This window comes from Bos taurus, chromosome 2, assembly GCF_002263795.3.
Source record: "Bos taurus isolate L1 Dominette 01449 registration number 42190680 breed Hereford chromosome 2, ARS-UCD2.0, whole genome shotgun sequence".
Classification (NCBI taxonomy): Eukaryota; Metazoa; Chordata; class Mammalia; order Artiodactyla; family Bovidae; genus Bos; species Bos taurus.
This window is the reverse complement of record NC_037329.1, coordinates 22169104-22192860: the sequence shown is the minus strand read 5'-3', so window position 1 is coordinate 22192860 and position 23757 is coordinate 22169104. Positions and strand designations below refer to the sequence as shown.

Sequence of the window (23757 nt, the reverse complement as noted above, 5' to 3'; positions counted from 1 at the left end):
GAGGTGTTGGGGCCCCAAGGAAGATGTTTAAGCAGTGGTGCCACAGTCACATCCGTGCTTTATCAGCTCACTCTGACAGCAGTGAGGTGAAAGGCCAGAGTCTTTAAAGGCAGGAGACTCACCTGCACTGGATCAGCCTTCAGGCTCTGAAGGTGTAAATCAGGGAAGAGGCAGAGGAAATATAAAAGGGGAGATGGATTCAAGAAATACAGCATGTTATTTGAGAAATACCAAGACATAGAGATTTATTAGACAGGGGGTGCCATTTATGAGATGGGGAAGGCAGGAGGAGGTCCAGGTTTTAGAGGAAGGGCACTGAGCTTGAAATCTGCCAAGATATCCAGTATATCCAGAAAGCAAATGGAAGCACAGTCTGGAGATCAGGGAGGGATAAGCAGAATCACAACAGGTTAGCACAATCAGTACAGGGCTAACCACCCCACCCACCCCCTGCCTCCGCCATCCCCAACACCCCCTCCACACACTTGGGTACTTTCTCTCATCTGCAGGCAGGGAGAACAGCTGCCCATTAGAAATACGCCAGCCACATATGCAATTTACAGTTCTCTACTGATAGATGAAATTAACTTTAAGAATATGTTTTATTTAATCCCATATATCTAAAATACCATTTCAATGTGAATCAATGTAAAGATTACTAACGAGATATGTTACAGCCTGCCATACTAAGTCTTCAAATCCTGTGTATACTTTACAGCCCACTCCAATTCTAATCAGCCACATTTCACGTGGTCACCACATGGGACTATGCAGGACTAGATGGTGGACCACAAAGGTGATTCAGGCACCAACATTTTTCTAGGCCTTGAAATTAAGTTACACAGAGCTTGATCTCACAGATGAGAGGACGATGAGGAACCTGTTGGGCCTCCCAAGTCACTCCCCACCCCATCTCCCCCTGCGGGGCAGCAGCAAAGGGGCAGTGTGACATGTGACTGGAAGTTTGGGAGGGGTACAGACTACCCCTCTGCTAGGTTATCAAGTACCCTGGAAGCAATCTGATTGAACTTAGACCCACCCCCCCCCCCACCGCCTCTTCCTGAACTTGAACTGTTATCTCTTTATCTGTTTATGTGTCTGGTCTCCCAGTAAGTTTCCCAGGGCAGTGGTTCCCAAATGTCAAACATTCGCAAACCAACTTCATAATTCTGGGATGACTGCATACCACCCAAACTAGATCATTCACTTAATATTTCTGTTTAAGTCAACTAACCTTAAAAAAATACAAAGCCATAATTTAGCGTCATCCTAAGTAACTAGATCCATGAAACCATTCATTTCAGGTGTCGTTACGTATTTTTTCTAGCATACATGATAACTAGGGGAGAATCTCCTTCCAAGCTCACTCACATGTTGGCAGGACTCAGTTCCTCGCCAGCTATTGGTCAAAGGTCTCCCTTGGTTCTGGGCTGTGTGGTTCTCTCTACGGGACAGTTCGGAACACAGTAGTGGACCTTCCTCACAGTGAGCAAGAGAGTGTGAGAAAGCCCCCAAGATGGAAATCATAAAATTAAATCTCAGAAGAGACATGCCATCCTCTCTGCTTCATCTTGTTCACCATAAATGAGTCACTAAACTAGCTCACACGAAGGAGAGGGATGTAAATAAGGGTGTGAATTGCAGGAGGTGGGGAGCCTTGGGGACCATCTTAGAAGCTGCCTACCATTCAGTGATGTAAAATGTCGATGACTTCTATTGGGGATGCGATCACAAATGCTGCTACAACTCCTGAAGTTTGTGGGCTACCTTCATACTTGAGGGAAATGCAAAGTTTTTAGTTAGAGGCTAGCGGAAATAAAGATGTATTATGGCCACTGATTTCAGGTTAATCGCACCTCCCCTCCCCCCCACCATGTTAAAGGACTCAGCACACCCCAAACCACCTAAAAATCAGTCTGACGCTTTGTGGATGGGCACAATGACTCCTCACACACCCCTGGAACCACCATGTGTGGGCATCTGCTGTGTTTGTGAAAGAATCCTTTTTTTTTTCCCTTAACCATGTGGTACTGCTAGTCCAACTCAGAAATAAATCTGCTTTGAAAACTGTTCCCACAGCTGCAAAAAGCAAGTGTTTGGCACTAATAAATCAAGATTAGTAGAGCTTGGCTTATAATGAAACTTTCACCTCCTCTGGGCAGGTGGTCAGCAACTGTTCTAGTGGGGCAAACAAGCCATGTTTCACAGAGATAACCATTTTTTTTCGTGACAGGTAGGAGAGGAGTAGAAACCAAGTAAGTAAAGGAGAGATGTTGTATTCCTAAAAAAAGTCCAGTCTTCTGAAACTGGGGTCCCATGAAGACACTAGACAAAATTATGTTTCTAGGGATCCTGCGTGACCTCTACTTATAACCCTCCCAATGACAACCACTGCAGATGCTTTCCTTCTAGGTGATAAAAAAAATAGCCTGGGATGCTAACCACAGGCCCAGAGCAGAGAACCAGTGATTTGGGGAACAATTATAGTTTAAATTTTGCCCTCCTGGGCCCCCATCAAAATCATCAGACTTCCATGATGGTCCAGTGGTTAAGAATCTGCCTGCCAATGAAGGGGACATGGGATCGATTCCTGGTCTGGGAATATTCCACACGTCAAGGGGCAACTCAGCCTGTGTGCCACGACCACTGAAGCCCATGCTCTAGAGCTTATGCTCTGCAACAAGAGAAGCCACTGCAGTGAGAAACCCACACACCTCAACTAGAGAGAGCCTGTGTGCAGCAATGAAGACCCAACACAGCCAAAAATAGATAGATAATTTTTAAACATTTGTCATCACCAGCTCAGTGTTCTGTTTTATTAGGGATGAGACAGGAGTTACAGTCAAAATATCTAAAAGCCCATAAGACACAGGCACTAACCAATCCAAACAATGCTGGATGCTGGAGCAGGGTCCTGAGGTACCCCATGCTGTGCCAGGCACTAATCCTTGGTTGCTGAATTATGAGAGAGGTCTTGGGGTGCTGGGCGTGCACTGGGGTGACTACAGTTGGTAATGAGTCACCAACAGGTTTTGAAACATCTTAGTATTTTAGTAACCAGCACAGCTGCACCAGGGCAAACAGTCTAACTATCATCTGCTGAGGTGGGGGCTGTTCTTCCCCAGGGTCCCCATGGAAGGTTCCAGTGTGGGAACTGACCCTGTTGCCCTTCAGCCCTCCGTCTGGCTTGCACTGGAGGGACACAGTCCAGCCCTTCTAAGCCTGGAGCTGAGGTCAATGCCTCCAGTTCCTGGACCACTTCCAAGGCTCTCAGAAGCCCCTGTCAGGCCTCCTCAGGGCTGGCTGGCTTCAGACTCCCAGCTCCCAGGCGCCTTCCAGGAGCAGCGTGGACAGCTGCTGTCAGCTGGCACCAGGGGGCTTCTACACAAGACAGGGTGGGGCGTTTTCCTGTAGGGCTGATGGAGGGGCATGCTCTTAGCCCACAGCCATCACACCACTCAGGCAGTCCCACCACTGTATGGGGGAAAGATGAAAACAAGAGACTTTTTCTCACGTATCTTCTCATTTCAAGGACTGCTTTAGCAACTACCTGAAATTTTTGAGAGGAGCCCCATGTTTTCGTTCATGATAAGGAGGTCATTCTATGGTACCACTCGGTCTACACTGTTTTACTGAAATGCTCTGGTTGGTTTATTTTGCTAATGCTTCTCGGAAGCAGAGGAGGGGAGGCTTTGGATACTGGTAGCCCTGGGTCTGAATTCTGGCTCCAAGGACTGTAGCCCTGTCCCTTCCCTTCTGAGGCAATGTGTTAGAATGGGTAAAAGTTCATTCATGTTTTTTTGTAACATTGTACAGAAAAGACCGGAATGAACATTTTGGTCATCTCAATAAATATCTCTGTAAATGAGGCTCACACAACACCTGGCTGAGGGACAAATCTCTGTAAATGAGGCTCACACAACACCTGGCTAATGAGACAAAGGCAGAACTGATAGATGCTCTTACGGACTGAGCACAAGACTGAGCATAAAAACATTTGATCTCTGTTTCAGGCAGGAACTGCTAGGGTTATTCCAGTGTACCAATTTAGGTCTCTTAAAAACACACCCTTTATGTTCACTCAAGCTGACTAAAAAGCAAACAAAGAATGAATGTAGAGGTCAAAATGTTTGTTTTGTACAAACTTCGATCAAACCCATGAGAACTCAGAATTCTCCCCACTGAATGAAGTTAACATACTTCCTTTTTTCCAGGAAAACAGCTAACATACTTTCATTCATTCATATTTGTGTAACTAGCTAACATTTGCTTAAATTGCAATAAATGCAATATCAATTATCAAGATAATAGTAATAGATACATAAACAGTAAATGATGCAAAGAACCTTACAAGATTTCCAATTGTCTTGACATAAACACAAAGAAACACTTGATTTGTTTAAATACTGAGCATCTGAACAAAAATAAACTTTGCTTTTGCCTACTTTGCTAAAAATTTCTTTTCTTAAAATAAGAATGATGGGGACTTCCCTGGCGGTTCAGGGATGAAGACTCTGCATTTCTACTGCAGGGGGTGCAAGTCTGATCTCTGGCGAACTAAGATACTGCATGTGGTGTGGCCAGGAGAAAAAAAAAAAAAAGATTTATGGATCCCTGAGGCTTAAGCAGTAAAAGGCAAGGCCTAAAACAAAAATCCTGATCCTTCCACTCTCATTTACTCAAGTAAACACTCTCTGATTTCAGTCCCAGAAATCAATCAATGAGTAAGTCCTTAAGCAGAGTCCTAGTTCCTATTTTTATAGGAGTTTTAGAAGTTGCAGATGTATTTAGAAGTAACATCCAACCATTAAGACCATTAAGGAAGATTAATTTCTTCTGGAATTCTGTTTCCTATGTGTAGACACATATCCAACTGCCTACTCAACATCTCCATGTGATGTCTGTTTAACAGACCTCCATGCTCAGCACAAACTAAGCTCCACAGACCTGCCCTCCACTCCACCCACCTTGCTCTACTTACAGGCTTCCTCATCTCAGTCTGATGGCACTTTGATTCCTCCTAGGCCTAGGGCAAAGTCCTTGGAGTCTTCCTTGATTCCTCTCCTACTTACCATCATTCAATCCAACAGTTAATTTCGTTCCACCTTCAAAACAACCAGGCTCTGCAGTATTCACAATAGTCAAGACATGGAAGCAGCCTAAATGTCCATCAACAGATGAATGGACAAAGAAGATGTGGTCCATGTATAAATGGAATACTACTCAGCCACAAAAAGGAATGAAATAATGCCACTGGGAGCAACATTGATGGGACCAGGGATTATTATACTAAGTGAGGACAAATACCATATGATGTCACTTAAATGTAGAAGCTAAAATACAACACAAATGAACATATCTACAAAGCATAGACTGTTTCTCTATGTCTGTGTCACAGACACAGAGAAAAGACTTGTGGTTGCCAACAGGAAAGTGGGGAGGGTTAGACTGGGAGTTTGGGACTAGCAGATGCAAACCATTACATATACTATGGAAAAACAGCAAGGCCCTATTGTACAGCACAGGAAACTCTATTCAATATCCTACAATAAACCATAATGGAAAAGCACATAAATAATAATAAATATATATATATAACTGAATCACTGTGCTGTACACCAAAAACTAATACAACATTGTAAAACAACAATACTTTGACCAAGAAAAACAACAAACAAAAAACAGACCTTGATTAATCTTCACCACCTCTAGTGTTGCCCCTCTGGTCCACGGCACTGTCATCTCTCACCAGATATTGCAATGGCCTCTCTCTTCAACTCTTGCTGTCCTGTACTGTATTCTCAACATAGGAGCCAGAGGCATCCTTTAAAGAGCAAAGTCAGAGCATCAACTCTCCATGGCTCAAAGTCCTCCCAAAATTCCCCTCACTCTTGAGTGGAAGCTAGCGTCCTACATGGGCCTATAAGGCCCTCCAGGACCCCTCCCTACTTCCCTCCTCCTCACTTGGTCCAGTCACACCAGCTCCTCCTCATTCTTTGAATACATCAGATTTGCTCTGCCTCAAGGCCCTAGGTAACTAACTGCAAGGCGAATTCTCTCACCTCTTCCAAGTTCTCACTCCAATGCCACCTTCTCTGTGACAATTACCCTACCCACCCCACTTAAATCTGTACGCCCACCAATGCCTTCCCGCATGTCTTCCTTAGTCCTTGTTACTTTCTAACCTTGGAACAGACTATGTAACATCCTATTTTATTAGGTTTACTATTATTATCCACATCTCCCACCTAGAATATAAGATCTACACGGAAGGTGCTCAAAAAATATTTCTGAATTAAGGGAAAATGCCCTTCGAAAGGCAAAAAAAAAAACACCAAACCAAACCCCATAAATTATCAAGAGTCCAAAAAGGGCTTGTAATGTTCAATTGCAGGACCTGTATATTACATTTTATTTTCTTATATACTTATGGCAATTTAAAGAGGAGGGACAAAGAACTAGGACTGACACTGAGGAGAGTTTGCTGCTTGCCCAGGAAGACCCTGTGGAGGGGCATTCCCGGGGGGGTGGGGGCTGGATCACCACACTTCCAGCTCAGGGACTTCACCTAAAGGTCCCCAAATCTTCTTACCTAGAGGCCCCCAAATCTCCTTCTTATCGGGAACCAGAGGGCTCAGACTCAGAATGACTGACCCACCTTACAAATTCACGAGAGGCTCCCAGGCACACCAGGATTCACAAATGATGGCATTACTTTCCAGTGACCATAGCCACTGTCCAGAATATACTCGTCTGAGATAATGGTATCCAGGAAACTGATGTACTTTTTCTGAAGGGATCTTGGAATCAGGGCTAAGGTTGAGCAAGCCTCTTGGAGGCTACTTAATCTGGGCCATGGTGAGTCCTAATCTTCATCCATGCTACCCAAGGGACAACCCCCTCTTACTCCACAGTCCTGTCCACAATATTGAGGGTCTCTCTTTTTGGCCAACCCTGGGCAACTCTGGGGATTTTTCCTTTCTGGGCTGTCCTTTTCTTTGCTCCATGGGAGCCATCACTGCATACAAACTTTCTCCAGGTAGGATAGATTAGGTGTCTACTGTCAAGGTTACACCCATATTGCTGTGGCTCCTTCCAGGAACAGAGGTCATTTAGCTGGAGTTTTGTGAGCCCATAAACTCCTCAGTCTCTTGGCCTGCTCTTTTTTAGGCATGGGTCTGGCCTCTGTAGAGCCTAGAGGGGCACTGACATCAATGTCAAGTCCTTGGGAGTTCTCAACACTGCTGCCCATGCCAGAGTCAGCATGATCCACGTCCCCACTGTCACTAACTAGCTCTGTCAACCAGGACAAACCTCCTAGCCATTCTGGGCCTCCGTTTCCAAATCTAAAAATGATAGGATTGAACCCATGACTTATGTGTGTGTGAGTCTCTCAGTCCTGTCTGACCCTTTGCGACCCCATGGACTGTAGGGCCCGCCAGGCTCCTCTGTTCATGGAACTCTCCAGGCAAGGATGCTGGAGTGGGTTGCCATTTCCTTCTCCAGGGGATCTTCCTGACCCAGGGATGGAACCCCAGTCTGCTGCATTGCAGGCAGATTCTTTACTGTCTGAGCCACTGACTGAACCCTTGAAGGTTCCTTCTATTTCTAAAAACCCAGAGTTCTGTTTTTTTATCTATCTCTTTAAGTTTTGAATAGTGACAACAGCATCCAAAATCCTCTTTCTGAAACTTTCCCCAAGGCCAGATGTTCCTGGCACTGAAGTAAGAGAAAAAAATAGTTTTTGAATAACCTAACATTTTTGTCTTTTGGAGCAAATTATCCTCTGGCCTTTTCAATTCCCCTTCCCCTATTGCTACTTCCTTATGAATCCTTAAAAGCAGTTTTTAAAAAGTAAACTGTCTATTCTACCCTTCCAGATTCACCACGATTTATCTTATAATAACATTATTTCCTCCCCAATTATTTTCCCTACATAAAACCTCTCAAACACTTTGATTCTGGCAACTGTGCTTATTCATCAGCCTTGATTTGCAGGGAAAAGCATTAAATGCTCCAAGAAAGTAGCACATAAAGCTTAGAGGCAGGGCTGGGGGAGGAAGTAAGCTGTCCATGCAGGTGAGTTCTTTCCTGAGCCTCAGTCTTCAGGAGGTGATGGGCATTTTAGGCGGGACTGAGAGTTAAGCACAGAAAGAAGAGGGGCATACAAAGGGAAGGAAAGAAAGAGTGAAGGCGCAAGTCTGCTTTGAAAGAGCTTTCAGGCGAAGCCCTGGTGGCAGCCCATCAAGAATGCTCAGTTGGTTAAATGACTTCTGGAACTGAGACTTTCCTAAGAAGCCACACCGCAGTGAGAGGGCGGAGCTGGCGCCTTCTGTGCAACTGTCTGCGTAGCAAGCTGCTGAGGTATTGGGCAGCCCCTCCACTGGTCCCACTCCCAGTTTCCAGGAGGCAGGATCATTCTACAGGTCTCTAAAGCCTTCAAGGAAGACCAGATCTTTTTGTAGCCAGCCTGGAAATCAAAAATGCTCCAAACCACCCCTTAAAAAGTCAGGTATTTATTGAAAGAATAGCAATTCACTAGCAGACCCTCCAAATGAATCTATAGGCATAATACATGAATAACTTCCTAGCTTGAAGTTAGCAGCATATTCTAAATAATTGTAGGTGCCAAGATATCATCGAATGACTTTTAATTGAGGAAGCATCTCCAGGAGATAGTGAAGGATAGGGAATCCTGGCATGCTGCCGTTCATGGGATCCCAAAGAGTCTGACACGACCTAGCAACGGAACAACAACATGTATGTATGGGTGTGTGCAAACATGTATCCTGATATTAAAAAAACAAAAGACTTTGTTTTTAAGTCACACTAGGATTACAAACCAATACAATGAGTGAACCTCAAATATGACATATTATTAAAACCCAGACACAAACAAAAGTAGGAAGCAAGCCTAACTCATACCAGAAAATATCAAAAACAGACACTCTGGTAAGTATCCAGCTAGTTAGTCTCAAAGCAGTAACTTCTAATTAGTATTGACAAATTACAATGGGGGTGGTGTATGAATACCTCCTGGTGAAACTGGCATGGGATATCATGTACACCAGGAAGAGCTGCTGCTGAAGTTTGCTCGTTCGTTGCATCATAACAGGGTTCCACCTCCAGGATTCCTCTCGTCCTAGTTTATTTATTTATTTATTGAGAAAAAGTTTTCTCTGTCTCTCAGTAACAAACAAATGCAAGCATTTTGGTCATTTTCCAACACCCTTTTGAGACGGGTGGAGAACAGCACCAATTTTCTAACTGATGAAGAACTGGAGGGAAACTGAAATGGCAGAGGCAAGAATCAGTCAGGTACACAGGCAGTCTGTTCCCTCATCTCGAGGGTACTTCATTTAGAAGTCAGTGCCTCCAGCACAAGCAGTCCCCACAGGACTGTGTCCCTCTGCCCATCACATCTTCCCTACCAGCTCCTTCCTGAAAGTCTGAATCGAAACAAACAGCATGGCCACAACTCCAGAAGAGTCCCACTGCTCTTATTCCTTTTCCTGGGACAACAGCTCAATTCCTCTTTGAGTCCTTACTACCCAGAAGCAAAATACTTTTTTTTTTTTTGAGGCATTCATGAAGAAAAATGACAATGGTTTTGTAATCTGAGGCATCTTTGAGTCTGTGCATTTGGAGGGAGGGTGGTATAGGAAGACATAATTACTAGATGATTCTCAGAAAGTATTTTTATCCCAGCATGGAGTTCAGTTTTAGTCAACAGAATTGAGGATAAGGCTTTTTCCTGAAGTTTACATAGCTAAAAAAGTATAAAGTATGGAAAGAATAAAAACCACTACCCTAAGCTCTTCCCTTTCTTTCCCTTCCCTTCACTTTTGTCAGTTTTCAAAAACCAAACTGCTTATAAGCTGAAAATGACTGAAACTTTGTGTAGCACTCTGAAGAGTTAAGATAAAAATTACACTGTTGAAAAAAAAATTATTGAAATTCATGCTCTTTCCCAAGGGTGGAGGTCACAGGAGGCAGCTGGTGCCAGTAGATGATATGAACATTAGAACCTGAACATGCAATACTTTAAAAAATCTATAGTTCTCTAAATATCCAGAATATATGAAGAACCTTAAAGTTCAACAACCAAATACCAAATAACCTCACTGAGAAACAAGCAAGGGACTTGAACTGGTATTTCTCCAAAGAGGATATACAAATGCCAACAAGCATATAAAAGGATGCTCAATGTCACTAATTGTTAGAAAAATGCAAATCAAAACTGAGATATCATCTTACATCCTTTAGGATGGCTGTGATGGGAGGGGAAAAAAAGCAGAAATTAACAAGTATGAGCTAGGTTTTGGAGAAAATGAAACCCTGGGGCAGTGTTGGTGGGAATGTAAAAAGGTACAGCTGCTATGGAAAACAGTATGGCAATGCCTCAAAAAATGAAAAATAGAAATACCATATGATTCACCAATACCACTTTGGAGTATATATACAAAAGAAATGAAACCAGTATCTCAGACAGGTATGCGTATACCCATGCTCACAGCAGCATTAGTGAAAATAGCCAAAGGCAGAAGTAAGCTAAATGTCACCCACAGATGAATGAATACAGAAAATGTGGTATATCTAACAGACTATACTATACAGCCTTACAAAGGAAGGAGATTTTGACACATGCTACCACATGGATGAATCCTGAAGACTTTATGCTAAGTGAAATATAGCAGTCATAAGAAGACAAATATTGTATCATTTATATGAAGTATCTAGAGTAGTCAAACTCATAGAAACAGAAAGTAGAATGTGGGTGTCAGGGGCTGGGGGGAGGGGAAATGGAGAGTTGTTTCATGGCTACAGAGTATCCATTCTCAAAATGAAGACGTTCTGAAGATGAGTTGTACAACAAGGTAAATACATTTAATGCTACTGAACTACACACTTAATAGTTAAAGATGGTAAATTTTATGTGTATGTTACCACAGTTAAAAAACCAAATCTATGCTCCCAATATTTCCCAGTATGGCAATGATGATAACAATACCTCTCCCATGCCCAGAACTTTTCTCTGAGAAAGCCCAGAGAGATGGATGGCCTACAGACCTGCTGATGTCAACACAGCAAGACGGCCAAGGATGAACTCAACTGTAAAGGTTGCACTCGTCAGTTTTATTATTTTCTTCTTCTCTACTAGCATGAATATTTTGTATATCTCACCCTTTCACTCCTCTGAAGCCCAAGCCACTCCAATATCTGTAGATGCTGATTCTGAAGTGTTACCCTGTATTATCTGAGATTCTGGGGAAAAGAGGCCTGCCTATATGTCAGGGTGCAGGAGAAGAGGGATTGTGAAGTCAGCCCCTTCCTCTTCTTATTTAGAGAATTCAGTGACATGCCCATGTAGTCCCTCCCCATAAAATTCAGCATTTTTCAACTCCGGATAAAAGGTGACCATTTATGTTTCTACTTTTGACCTCCACATTGAACTGGCGGCACTTCCTGTCTAAGAATTACATGTGAAATTAACATTCCAGGTGTTATCCACCATCCAGCAGGATCTAGCACCTTCTGCGCCTCTGAGTCCTCCTTCTTCTTTTTTTTTTTGAACCACTTTCAGGTTTGGGGGTCAGAGACTTTGCACAATAATGACACTTTATAAACCTTGTCTTGCATCTCAAACATAAAGGAACAAGGGGAATGTGGAAAGCTAGAGGAATGGATGGGCAGAGAACAGATGCCCCAAGGAGAAAGGGAAAGAGCTTTCAGAAGAATCCATCCCGAAAAAAGATGTCAAGTCCATCTGGAAAGCATTTAAAGAAATAAAAAACCCTTTTCTGCTATGAGCAGCAGATTAGCAGAATACAAAACTCTCTGAACAATAAACCTCTAGGACCAATTAAAAAATCAAAACAAAACTGAAAGAAGAGCTCCTTCTAGGCATGTCCAGCTACCACGAAGATGTAAGCCTCTTTCTGCTGTTCAGGGGTGCGCCTGGTGCCATATGCAAGAGACCTCTCCACCACAGTTCCCTTCCATGTGGCTCCTCTAGGCATTTATTTGTGCAAAGGACTCCAATACCAAGAAAGTCCAATCTCCCCTCTAGCCCCTACCCGTGACTGGAAACATGGGCTGCCTCCCTCAGAGCCAGTATAGGGTTTCCAGAAGCACCAGGGCTGAGATCTCTAACTTCCAATCCTCTCATAGTCTGTCAGTTTCCTCACCATCTTCTTGCACAACATAGTAGCAAAAAAATGAAAAAAATGTGGCAATCTGAGGATATCATCAACAATTTTCTCTTGCCTCATAGTTTTGGTTATTTTGCATTACTAGGATATAAACAACACGTGAGTCCGCTAACCCCTCACCCCACTGTTGTTCTTTCTTTCAGCACACTTTGTAGAACCCTCTGGGCTGGGATGGAGACAGGAAACAGGAAGCTCCCAAACCCGGGCTCTGCTCTGCTTTTCTCTCTCTACCTCTATTAACACATGAACACGGCTATGAAAGAAGATTAGTCTGTTTTCAAATGGTCCAGGAAAAAAACTCTTCGCTGGCTAACCTGTTCTAGTGCTTAGTAAGAGCCCAAGCAGGTAGTGACTTCCTTCCTGTCACTCAGATTTGAGACATTTTCCTTTTTTCTTCGGGTCTGAAAGTGGCAGGCCATTGTGTAAGAGCCTTTTATTGAAAGTTCCTTATTAAACTGCCCCTCATGAGATGAATCCTCTTGGGCCATTTAGCTGTATCTGGGCTCTAATTTCCAATGCTTCAACCATCTCTCGGGTTCTGCTCTAGACGCCTCAGATCTTCCTCTCTGGAGAACAGGCTGAAGACACAAAGCTCTGGTAGCAGGCAGACCTCATGGCTCCTGCACACCCAGAACATGACAGCTCCAAGCTGTGTTCTCAGACCCGGGGTGGGGGCAGGGCAGGCAGGGGCCTTCCTCATCCCCCATTCAAACTGCCCGCACCCCTTTACTTCCATTTTCAATAAAAGGAGGAAATTTTTAAAACAAATGTAGAAGACAAGTAGGAAGGAAGAGAGCATAAAAAATTTAAAAGGGAACTTAAGAATTTATAAAGATATGAGAAACAATTTTAACAGGAAATACAAGCCAAAAGATTCATTCCACCACACGAAAAAAAGTGCATAAAAGCAACAGACTTTTGCATAGTCTTATAGCCTGTTTGTCCACACAATACTGCCGCATTTTCTACTGCCCTTTGAACACCCTGAGACTGCCCGCAAACACAAGCTGATGTGTCCTGGTTTATGCTAACAGGTGACCTTGATGAGAGGCTTAGCTAAATTCCATGAAATAAGTAATTTAAGGACCATGTGAAGGTTTGTTTTTTAGGGCACAGAGGTTCTGAACAGGGAAGCAAGAGGTTCTGACAATTTCATTTTCATAATAAGGGCTTGATGCTTGTTCCTCTAACGGCGCGTGGCCACCAGCTACACCCCGGCTCTTACATTCAAAGCTGGAGCAATTTCTTCATGTCGCAAAAAAAGCGTTCAAGGCAGTTTAAGGAAAGAGAACCAGTTAGGTATTTTAGAGCGGCTAAAAAGATTTTTCGGCGGGGGGGAAGGAGCACTGACCTGCGTTGTTCTAATCCGCTGAAAACGGCCAAGTTCTCGAGCTCCCCTGCTGTCCTGCAGTCGGCTTCCTGTAAGTGTTGCATGTGACATTAGACTTCCTCACTGCACCTTCTCTGACTTGTTCAAGGAGCGGTCAGAGACATGTGATAAGATCGCCTCCCTGCCTACTTCACGCTGGGGTAACCCTGTGTCTCAAGAAATGGCTGTGTCCCCAAAGGGGTCCCCAGCTGGCCCCAGACATCCCCAGGGCTCAGGTAAAGAGGAGAGAAGCACGGGGGTGGGGTGGGGGAGGCAGGGAACAGTGGTGTCTGGGCTCCTGGCTCTTCTGATGCCATGAGGCTCTTGGGCCCCCCGGGTAGCCCCACCTTGGGGAAGGGTGGCCCCTGGGAAGGGCAGCCAGCTCACGGTGGAGCCTGGAGCTTGGGCGCTGGCCTGTCACCAGGATGGGCCCAGTGCCACGGCCCTGGGGACTGCTGAGGAAGGGCGGCCATGAGCTGCACCCAGGGCGTCCCCAGGATCCTCTCTGGAGGCCGCCAGCATGGCCGAGCACACCCAGGGCCTGGCTCACGTTCTTCTGCACCGCGCAGCCACAAGGGCCACTCAGCCTGAGTATCCTGGGCCAGTCTCAAGTTCACGTCCAGTCTAGTTAGTCCTGCTCTCGGACAGTGTGCCCTAACTTTGGGTTCAGCAAACAAAGCCACGGTACTCTCTGTCTCCCAGGGCTACATAACTGGTACACATTTCCCACTTGCTGGTCTCCAAAATATGCCAGCCTTTTGGTTTCTCCTGAAAGGTTGACTTCATCTTCCTGTGGGATGGATGGGGTTCCTAGTGGCATGTGAGCCCTGACTGTGGGGGGCCCTGATGCTGGCCTGCCAAGAGCACCAGGGAGAGTGCCCTTCTGTGCCCCCAGCAGGGGTGAGGCCTGGAGCAGAGCTGAGGCAGGACCAAGCAGGAACCTCAAGGGTGCCATTCTAGCCTGCTTGTTCCTGTGGTCAGTCCCCTCCTCTCCTCTTTTATAATTCCTCGAGCCCTCTGGAGGGCCAACACACTGGAATTTATGGATGTAGGCAGTGGTGTGTGGAAGTGAAACAATGTCTTGGACCAAGGGGAAAATAGTCTGTAATTTATACAACCTGACTCAGTGCAGAAACCCCAATGACTGTTTCTATTTGGCTACCCTGGCGTAATTCTTTTTTTTTTTTTTTAAATGCTTTTAAAGGGATTTTTTTTTTTCTTTTTAGTTGTTTTTTATAAAGGTAACTGTAGACAAGCCTACTGTTCCAAGTCTTGAAAATATGACCCTGTAATTCCCCAAAGAAGTTTTCCATGTGAGAACACCAAGTGAGGAAATGGATCCTGGGAGTCAGGACTTTGGATAACACGAAACTCTGCAGTCTCACCACATGAGTGCCTTTCTGGCTTTGAAAACACACATAACTGTTTTTACCATTCTGACAGCTGATGGCTGGTTTTCTGACTGAACTGTACAGTTAGATTAGCCATCTGAGTCAACATGGCTAAAAGCACAGCCATCACTTTAAAAAGAATAATGGTAAAACTTGGCCATCTTGGAAAAACAAAATACTCCATGGATGATAAATAATAATGAATCGACTTGAATATATTTAGAAGTGTCACATTCTGGGATAAGCTGCCAGTTCCCTTTTTTAAAACTAAGCAGTTACATATGTTCTACTTCAATCATGCTCTGTGTGGAATTTTCAATGGTCTCAACAAAATACATTATAACTTCCCTTAAAATTTCCTAACCTGGCTTCCTGTCCATGCTTTTTGTTTTTTCTGTTTAGGTATTAAAAGAATTTTAACAACTTTGTCTTTTAGAGCAGTTGTAGATTTACAGAAAAATCAAGAAGATAGTCGGGTTCTCATTCTGTACCCAAGCTCCCTGATATTAAAATCTTACATTTAGTACGATAGATAAAGAGAAATTAAGAAACCAAAACTGATACATTATTAACTAAGGACCATAGGTTATTTCAGTTCAGTTCAGTCGCTCAGTCGTGTACAACTCTTTGCAACCCCATGAACCATAGCACTCCAGGCCTCCCTGTCCATCAGCAACTCCCGGAGTCCACCCAAACCCATGTCCATTGTGTCGGTGATGCCATCCAACCATCTCATCCTCTGTCGTCCCCTTCTCCTCCTGCCCTCAATTTTTCCCAGCATCAGGGTCTTTTCCAATGAGTCAGCTCTCCGCATCAGGTGGCCAAAGTATTGGAGTTTCAGCTTCAGTATCAGTCCCTCCAATGAACACCCAGGACTGATTTCCTTTAGGATGGACTGGTTGGATCTCCTTCCAGTCCAAGGGACTCTCAAGAGTCTTTTCCAACACCACAGTTCAAAAACATCAATTCTTAGGCGCTCAGCTTTCTTCACAGTCCAACTCTCACATCCATACATGACCACTGGAAAAACCACAGCCTTGACTAGACGGACCTTTGTTGGCAAAGCAATGTCTCTGCTTTTTAATATGCTGTCTAGGTTGGTCTTAACTTTCCTTCCAAGGAGTAAACGTCTTTTAATTTCATAGCTGCAATCACCATCCGCAGTGATTTTGGAGCCCAGAAAAATAAAGTCAGCCACTGTTTCCACTGTTTCCCCATCTATCTGCCACGAAGTGATGGAACCGGATGCCATGATCTTGGGTTTTCTTAATTTTTCCCCATGTCCTTCTTCTGTCGCAGAAATCCCATCCAGGATACAACATTACGTTTAGTCATCGAGCTTACTTAGGCTCCTCTTAGCTGTGACAGTTTCTCAGACTTTGCCTGATTTTGATGACCTCGACAGTTCTGAGGAGTACTGGTCAGGTATTTTGTAGAAGGTTCCACAGTTGGGATCTGTCTAATGTTTTTCTCATCATCAGACAGGGTGATTCGGTTGTTTAGAGAAGACCACAGAGGTAACGTGCCATTTTAATCACATTACATCATGAATATTTACTGTCAACGTAATTTCACACTGTTGATCGCAGCCTTGATCACCCAACGTAATGCTTGTCATGATTCTCCACGGAAGGTTGCTCCTCACCCTCTTCTCTACTGTTACACTTTGGAGAGAAAAGCTTAAGGGTGGAGTATCTATATAAATTATTTTGAATTTTTCTGCACAGAAGACTTATCACTTCTCCCCATATATTTTCAGTCATTTTTTTATATCAGTATGGTCTCACAGATATTCATTTCATACTTTGGGTTATAATTCAACACCATTTTGCTAACTTTGTTGCTCAGATCAATCTCCTTTGGCTGGTGGGAGCTCTTTCAGTGGGCTCCTTGTTCCTTTGATATTCTCCTGTCAATATTGTTTCTTGGTTTTTGTTTTCGAGTATTTCATTATTTTCTGGCACTAAAATACACTCCATGCTTATCAAATATAGTTCTTCCCCAGCTGTCCATGACATTTTTTGTCTTGACACATGAATGAAAGAAAATAAATCTATGGGCCTGAGAAAACTTTTATGTACCTTCAATTTTCATTAGTTCTGTCCCGTGTATTAGTAAACGCTTTTTGAATTTTTGAAGACTTTTTTTATATGTACCATTTTTAAAGTCCTTATTGAATTTGTCACAATATTGCTTCTGTTTTATATTTGGGGTTTTTTTTGCCACGAGGCATGTGGACCCTTAGCTCCTCAAGCAGGTATCTGACCCACACCCCGTGCATTAGGGAAGGCAAAGTCTTAACCACTGGACCACCAGGGAAGTCTCTAGTAAATATTTTAAAAATTGCTTTTATAAACTTAGTCCTATCTTCTACCAGCAAGAAAATGCCAAAACACCAACCGAGTGAGATTCTGCATTTCCTTAATTCCAAGACACATGTGTTTTTTTTTTTCCATATTCTAACATTTCTGGAAACAAAGTGTACATTTAATACAATGTCCTTGCCCCTACCTCCTAGCCTGTCATAAATTTAATGGTACACCTTACAGCTGATGGTGTCTTGGGAATGGAGGGAATATAGCAGTTAGTTATTTGGACTACAGACATTATTTAACTACTTTCACTGATTTTTCTTTCCCCCACTGAACAAATACTTTTACTAAAGTGGTTTGATGTGTAGCATCTACAGATTTTTACCTGTTTCCAGACACAATCTAACTTTACCTCAGATCACAAATTCCCATCAAGTGTTAAATTCTTTTCAACTTTTTACGGATTTAAAATCTGACTCCTTTTATGTCTACCCTGACACTTTTTCAGGATCTTGGACTCCATCATCATGCCTGAGGAGCCTAACAGTGACAGCAAGTGGCTGCAGGAGTGATGTCTCACGCCTGTGGATGAGGACTAAACGAGCTTACTGGTCAGAACCAGATCTGAAAGGCCTCCCTAGTTCCACCTCTCCACTCAGGGAAGCCACCCAGCTACAGAACGGCAAAACTGGCTATTCTGTTCTCTGTGGCTGGGAACTCACGAACTGCTGCTGCTTTGGGAGTGTCACGCTTTATAGCTTTTTTTTCTTTTAATGGACAGAAACTTGTTCACCCAGTCACCATGGCCATATTTCAGTCACAGATAAAATGCCCAATCTTTTCATCCAGGCAGGAGAACTTGGATACTCTAAATACTGTTTTCTGTCCTGTGCTATGTTAAGTCACTTCAGTTGTGTTTGACTCTTTATGACCCTATGAATTGTAGTCCGCTAGGCTCCTCTGTCCATGGGAATGCTCCAGGCAAGAATACTGAAGTGGGTTGCCCTCCTCCAGGGGATCTTCCTCACCCAGGGATTGAACTCGGGTCTCCTGCCTTGGCAGGCAGATTTTTTACCATCTGAGACATATGTGTAAAATGTACTAAGATACTGATGTACTAGGTGCCCTAGTCATCTCACTAGCATTCAGAAGAGGTTGGAAGAGTTGCCACACTGACTTTTTAGGCAGCTCTTACCACATGCAGTTGTCCCTTGGTATCTGTAGGAGATTGCTTCCAGGACCACCCCCCCAGCCACCCCATCCCGACAAATCCGAGGATGCTCAAGTCCCTTAAGTCAGCCCTGTGTATCCATGGTTCCACACTGGTGCACAGAGAGGGCCTAGTGTACTTTGATTTAATTCTCACAGCAATCCTGTGATCCCCACTTCACAGAGAAGTAGTCAAATTAGAGGGGCTAAATAACTGCTCAGGGGCCACTGATAAGTTTGAAGCTGGAGATTCAGCTGACTGCTATTCTTTGCTGTAGATGATTTACCATCTATAACTCACAAACGGGCACTTTACTGAATATAGTTCTATTCTCTAATTAATTTTTGCACATGCTTTTCATCTCAGCCAAAGCTAAGTGACAGTGAGGACAGAAACAATGTCTTTTGCTTGTTTTGGCCACATTATGCAGCATGTGGGATCTTAGTTCCCCAACCAAAGACTGAACCTGTGTCCCCTGCATTGTAAGGCAGACCACTAGACCACCATGAAAGATCCTAGGACAGTGTCTTTTACCCCATTAACTCTGCCTCATTCCAGCAACTGTCTGTTAACTCTGCACTTCTGCCTTACTGGTAATCAAATTTTTTATTAGAAAAAAATCACAATTTTTCTAATAAAAGTAAATAATTAAGCTTCATAATTTCCCTCCCCACTACATTATTATTTTTCAGTTATTAGCTTCTTAAATTTTAAACTTATTTTGTTCCTTTTCACTCCTTTAAATAAAAGGCTTAACTTTTTATCTAACTATATTTTTAGTATCAGATCAGACCAGATCAGTCACTCAGTCATGTCTGACTCTTTGCGACCCCATGAATTGCAGCACGCCAGGCCTCCCTGTCCATCACCAACTCCCAGAGTTCACTCAGACTCACGTCCATTGAGTTGGTGATGCCATCCAGCCATCTCATCTTCTGTAGTCCCCTTCTTCTCTTGCCCCCAATCCCTCCCAGCATCAGAGTCTTTTCCAATGAGTCAACTCTTCGCATGAGGTGGCCAAAGTACTGGAGTTTCATCTTCAGCATCATTCCTTCCAAAGAAATCCCAGGGCTGATCTCCTTCAGAATGGACTGGTTGGATCTCCTTGCAGTCCAAGGGACTCTCAAGAGTCTTCTCCAACACCACAGTTCAAAAGCATCAATTCTTTGGCGCTCAGCCTTCTTCACTGTCCAACTCTCCCAATCCATACATGACTACTGGAAAAACCATAGCCTTGACTAGACGAACCTTTGTTGGCAAAGTAATGCCTCTGCTTTTGAATATGCTATCTAGGTTGGTCATAACTTTCCTTCCAAGGAGTAAGTGTCTTTTAATTTCATGGCTGCAGTCACCATCTGCAGTGATTTTGGAGCCCAGAAAAATAAAGTCTGACACTGTTTCCTCATCTATTTCCCATGAAGTGATGGGACTGGATGCCTGATCTTAGTTTTCTGAATGTTGAGCTTTAAGTCAATTTTTTCAGTCTCCTCTTTCACTTTCATCAAGAGGCTTTTTAGTTCCTCTTCACTTTCTACCATAAGGGTGGTGTCATCTGCATATGTGAGATTATTGATATTTCTCCCGGCAATCTTGATTCCAGCTTGTGTTTTTCCCAGTCCAGAGCTTCTCATGATGTACTCTGCACATAAGTTAAATAAGCAGGGTGACAATATACAGCCTTGAAGTACTCCTTTTCCTATTTGGAACCAGTCTGTTGTTCCATGTCCAGTTCTAACTGTTGCTTCCTGACCCGCATACATGTTTCTCAAGAGGCAGGTCAGGTGGTCTGGTATTCCCATCTCTTTCAGAATTTTCCACAGTTTCTTGTGATCCACACAGTCAAAGGCTTTGGCATAGTCAGTAAAGCAGAAATAGATGTTTTTCTGGAACTCTCTTGCCCCATAATTCAATGTACTCTACATTGTTAATTTTAAAATAGTCTATAGTTGCAGAAGTGATTTCCTTTTTGATCCAAAAATTATTTAAAAGGATCATATCTCAGTTTCAAGTGCTCAGATGGAGGTGGAGGTAAAAGCCATCTTGTGTAACTTTCAGTGCTATGTTTTTGTTATATGTCTACTTTTTGGTTAGTTTAAGTTGCTTTGTGGTGTAGTATTTCATCAATTCTTGAAATTATCCATGGTCTTTTGAAAAACTACATATATTTCCTATTTGTTGGGTTAGGTTAAAAACTGTTATGTAGATCTTTTGTTCCTACTTAATTTTATCTGCTTGATCAAATTCTGAAAGTATTCTGTTAAAGTCTCCCGCTATGATTATGGAAAACTTTATTTGTATTTTTAAATTTTTATTTCATGTATATTTTTAATTTGCATTATTTTGCTTGTATTTTTTAACAAGTTTTGGTTTATCTAATTCAGTGTTAAATGTTCAGTTCCTACAGTTTCATTGTTATTGAAGCTTGTTTAATATCTTTTGTTTTATATCTTGTTCAATATTTCTTTTACATTTATTCCTACACTTTTTAGAGTTAATATTAACACTCCTATTTTTGTTTGTTAGAATTCATCAACCTATCCCTTTACTTTCTGCCTTTCTGTATAATTTTGGTATACAAACACTTCTAAAGACAGCATTTAGCTAGATTATCTTTTTAATCAATCTTATTTTAATAGAGGGATTTAAATGTGACTGAATCACATTCACTGTTGTATGCTCATCTTATGCTTGCCATTTTATCATATATATTCTGTTATATTGTTTTTTTGTTCCCTTTTTCGTGATCTTTGCTGATTGACTATGGTTTATATTATTATAGCACCCCTGGCTCTGTAGGTGTATTTTAATATCTAATGGTTTAGAAATCCTCCCTATTATACTTTTTTCTACAGGTTAAAATATATGTAACCTTTCTTGGTGAACATCAGAGAACTGCATAGTAAGACCCTGTTAATCGGTAAGGTCAAGCCATTGTTTGGGGAAATTTAATGGTAGGTTCATGTCAATAACAATAATAAATTTTGTGTATATGGGGATGACACTACACAGGCATTAGAAACTCTTCTAAAGAGTATGTGGCCAGGTCTCCATTCACTTCCCTCCCTGCTTCCAACAACAAGAACTGGCTATAGCTTTCACAAATCATGTGGATGAATGTGGGTAGAAGGGCAGTCAAGAACCTAGTGGCTGGCATGTAGCCAGGAACATCCTGAGGAATGTTTGTGCAAATTTTGGACTCAGATATGCGGGCACTTTAGAGATCTGTAGAAGGGAGGCTCTCAAGGTGAACTTCCTGCTATCTCACTTCCAATCACTAGAAGTCACCATCAGCTGAGAAATCTAATCTAGATTTAGGTAAGAACACCAAAGTAAGACTACAAGAACATAAACATATCCTTGAAAGACATGAAAAATCCAAATTGAGGAAATAATGTTGCTAGACCTACTGAGGAGGCTAAAATTCTCAGGTTCTTAGTGTCTAGTTAAAAAAACTCAGTATTCAACAATTTTCCCCTAAAAATAAGGTGTTTTCCACTTTTCAAAAACTTTGATGTAGGTGAAAGGGTGATAGGGAAAATTCTGGCCATAAAATACCTACGCAGGTATTCTTTGTATGTGTTTCTATTTGTGCATGTGTTTGAATAAAGGTTAACATTAAGATTCCATATTTTATTTTTTATGGAGAATCCCAGTGGGAGGGGAGCAATAAGGATAAAGGTGAAACAACTGTTTGAAGACCTGCCATTATTAACTCTCAATTTACTGGACTGAGATCCTAGTGTGAATCACAAATAAGTGATTAAATACCTTAAAAGAGTGATTCTGTTCTAACATAACATATTTTAAAAATTAATTTAGCCACATAAAATTTTATGAAGCAAATCTTTTCTAAGTATTCTCATAATACAAAAGGGGGGACTAAGGGATTCCAAGAGTTGAAGGGATTTGTTCAAACAAGTAAGTAAGTGATAGAACTGGGATTTAAACCCAAAGCTTCTGACTGCAAGACCAGTGTCATTTCCAATATACACCAAAACTTTTTTTTTTGGTCGACATGTGGCATTGTAGCTCCCTGACCAGAGACTGAACTCATGCCCGCTGCACTGAGAGTGTAGAATCTTCACCACTAGACCAGCAGGGAAGTCTTACATCAAAACTTCTGTCTCAGAGAAAGCTAAACCCGTGCACACCACATGCATGTTGTAAGAGAGAAACTGCAGCGAGGTACACCCTTGGTAGTCAGTGCTTCACGATGTAGGTCAAACAATTCAGCTGGACCTAGAACAACTGTTTCTACACTGACCCTGAGTGACTTCTGGAGCATTATGTCATGCCAAAGGCTTTCCTCATTCGCAATCAAGCAAAAAGACACCATGCACCACATTTCGGAGTCCTAGGAACAGCTACAAAGAAAAAGAAGGGTCAAAAAAGTTCTCTTGCTGATGCACTGCACTCTGGTACATTTGATTATGTCCTTGTAATGTAATTGAAGAGTCATTCTTTGGCATACCATAGGGCCTGATATCGACAAACAAACTGGCCCTTTCCAATATCATGCAGTTTAATTCCAAACATCTAGGCCTCTCACTCATCTTTGTTATTGATCAAAATGTTGAAAAGATATGGCAAACTCCCTTACTCATAAAAAGACTGGCTAGGGACACAAAGAAAGCCTTGCCATTCACCTAGGATGAGTTTTAAGAAGCCTATAAATACAGAACTCCAGGGGTGGCAGACAGTATTGAGAACCAAGACCCTCTCATACATTTGTTGCTCCATTCTTTTAGGCGGAATAGTGAAAAAAAGAATGCAAGGCAATCTTAAAATTCAAAAGTGAACCAAGATTATTGGGAGAGATTATGAGTGGGTATTATGCAGATTTGTAGCCCCAATTCAGAATTTGTATTTTCCCTACACATATCTATAACATAGGAGCAGGAGAACAGTTAATTACCTATTTGTACAATCTTCCTACTCAGATGTAACCCTCTCTTCCACATTTAACAGCATACAGAATAGGGCAGAATTGGTAAACAAGCTCACGTCACTCCTAAAAGGAAGGCTTCTGGAATCAAACTACCTGGGCTCAAATCCCAGATCCATTACTTACGAGTTGCAGCAAATTACTTTATTGTTTGGGGCCCAGTTTACTCATCTGTAACATGGAGATAACTTTCTGAGTACTGAGTGTGGCAATGCATTCAAAGAGCTTAGCCAGTGCACTGCATAAATCGTGGCTACTATTACTGTTAGTAGGTGGAAATCTTATTAGGAAATTGTATGTTAGAACTTCTCATAAGAA

At 42.5% G+C, this 23757-nt stretch overlaps 1 protein-coding gene and 1 pseudogene across 4 annotated transcripts in view; one reads left to right on the top strand and one right to left on the bottom strand.

The window, feature by feature from the left end:
- The window catches only part of WIPF1 (WAS/WASL interacting protein family member 1), a 128973-nt gene that overhangs the window by 66231 nt on the left and 38985 nt on the right, over positions 1-23757 (bottom strand). For 2 of the 4 annotated variants that reach the window (XM_015474954.3, XM_005202349.5), the window contains exon 1: positions 13564-13648. The exons of the other annotated variants lie outside the window; for them this stretch is intronic. The gene's annotated coding sequence lies outside the window, so the exon portion shown is untranslated. Of the gene's footprint in view, positions 1-13563; positions 13649-23757 lie in introns of those variants that run through there. 4 annotated transcript variants of the gene reach the window in all.
- Positions 1-23757, top strand: part of LOC101904308 (non-histone chromosomal protein HMG-14-like) — a 51127-nt pseudogene that overhangs the window by 25074 nt on the left and 2296 nt on the right.